The following is a 2,497-nucleotide window of genomic DNA, read 5'->3' as shown; positions in this document are numbered from 1 at the left end:
CGCCACCGCCACCGCCACCGCCACCGCCACGCTCTCCTCCCCGCTTAACCGCTTCCTCCCACGCCCGGGGGGCCGCCAGGACCATCGCGGCGAGTCGCGCCACCACACCGGACCATTCCTTAACCGAGCCCCTTCCCCGCTAGGTTAGCCCCACCACCACCGCCATCACCACCACCACCACCACCACCACCGCCATCACCGTTCGCTCCCGGCATACCTGTGTCGAACAGGTATGCCTTTAGCTTATTATTACCTGCTCGTCCCCCCACGCGTCTCTCGCCCCTTTAGACAGACGGGGATGCGAAACTCCGGCCGTCGGGCCCCCCCCCCACAACCGCCCCCGCGCAATTAAGACAATATGACCCCTCTCCCCCCGCCTCCTCCTCCTTGTCAATCACCCCGGCTCACTATCACAAAGACCGGGCAACGTGCTGCAGTCACTTTTTTTCGCCGCGTATTTTTCTTTTTCCAGCTCATCTCTTCTTCGTCGCGCTTTTCTTCCGGCACATTTCACGATTTACGACAACCCTCGTGTCACCGAGTTACCCGCGCCGTCGCTCACCAGATGCTTTTCGCGCTTTTTCTTCCTCGACCCATCCCTTACTGCGCAATATTTATGTGCGCTTTATTGCGCTTTATTGCGCTTTCACTCGACTCGGCTCTACTCGCACGCAAGTTAGGACGAGTCTTACTCTCGTCCTTGTTCCACGTAAAGTATGCTGGGCCTCTGCCTCCGCGCAAATCAACCAAGGCGCCGAGTACCCAAAGTCTTTATAAATTCCGGACAAGTTTTCGCTACGCGCTCTCTCAGCAAAACACGTCAATATTAATCCAATGATGCGCTTATGGTACGATCATGTTACATTATGAGCCACGCTCTTCTTATCATTCAACTGACATTATCGGCAATTATGTATTGCTGCACTGAGTAGAATCGACATCCGACTTTACGTTACGTTTCAACTCTGATCTGGGAATAGCATATGGATGGCATGAAAATATCCAACTCAAAAGCTAAACATAAACGTGTTTATTAACGATAATCATTAACTAGAAACAAATCAATGATTTTCATCAGCGGAATCTCAAATTTATCGATACTCGGGTATAAAAATGCGAGATCAGAAAGCCACGAAAGAAACGGTCTGCTGATGCAGGATGGACGAGAAGGTAATCGGACTCCTTTTCCACGCAACTCAATCGGTTGCCGACGACCGCAATTCGCACTTTATCAATAATTCGACGCTCCCCCCCCCCCTCACCACCACCAATCGCCCGATCCATCTCTCGACTACCCGACTATAATATTCATGCACGACGTTTCGCTGAACTGGCATGTTACGAAAATGACGGGCCACACACGAATTTTATCACCATGGGTCGTAGTATAAAATGTTAATGGAGTCCTCGGAAGGGCCGATGACAAACTTAATACGAATACTCCGACCCTTACTTTTGATAATTGGTACGCGTGGGTAAGATCGGAAACTGAGACGAGCGGATGCTTAAGGTAACCGAGGCTGCGAACGTTATTGCGCAATTATCCTTGCAATTAACGTGCACTCGTTTAGCTATCGCCCCTCTCGGCCTATTCCCCATCATTATCCGATGGAGTAGCGCGGGAGACGCGCGTAAGCACCACTGAATTGCAAATCGTGGGGGCGGTGGACCTTCTCGACCTACTCCTACTCCTACTCCTACTCTCCCCTCCCCCCCTTCTGAACCAGACGTCAATGCGGGGCGAAAAAAGTGTCGCGTGCCTCGTTTAAATCGATATCTCGTTCCACGACTAATGTTAATCTCGCTAATCCGCGCACTTTTACTAACCCGAGGAGTGAGACGTCGTCAACGCCGTCGTCGGTCGCCAATCTCGTCCTCATTATCACAATGAATAATCGCCTATTAAGCAATAATCAACCTTCCCAGATTCCTCTTACGGACTTTTCTCAACCATAATATTCGAGCGTCGGCTCGCCCCGCGGGAAACGACAGTTTGCTGCTCGATCACCAATCTCGAATCTTGATAACGCGCAAAAGTGCTTTTACCATTTCCCGGCTCGTGGGAAGAAATGTGGAGGCCAGATGGTGCACACGCCCGTCTAGCTGCGAAAATTTCCATGACCCGAAATTTTAAGGGGCTCGGCCGTCAATAGGGCCGATTTACGATTGTTGTGAGAAGCAATGGACGCGCGAAGAAAATATCATCTACCCCATCACGTACGCTCATGCATTAGTTGGCCGTGTATGTGTTGTGAGAGCGTGTGGGAAATGTTGCTTCGAAGGAGCGCACGTGGAAAGGCGCACGTGGAATGGCAAAAAGGTTGCACGGCGTGGGTGAAATTCGGCAAACGGATAGCCAGACAGGCTAAACGTATGTTCTCGTCGCACCCTCCACCGCACCTAAGCGCGCAAAATTTCTGCCTCTCCTCCTGTCCTCTTCTTCTACCGTTAAATGAGCGTCCGTCCGAGCGTTTAATCGGCAGGCCATTGTCGTTGG

Source organism: Ceratosolen solmsi, unplaced genomic scaffold (genome assembly GCF_000503995.2).
Source record: "Ceratosolen solmsi marchali unplaced genomic scaffold, CerSol_1.0 scaffold29, whole genome shotgun sequence".
Taxonomy (NCBI): domain Eukaryota; kingdom Metazoa; phylum Arthropoda; class Insecta; order Hymenoptera; family Agaonidae; genus Ceratosolen; species Ceratosolen solmsi.
Note: the sequence above shows the minus strand (reverse complement) of the source record.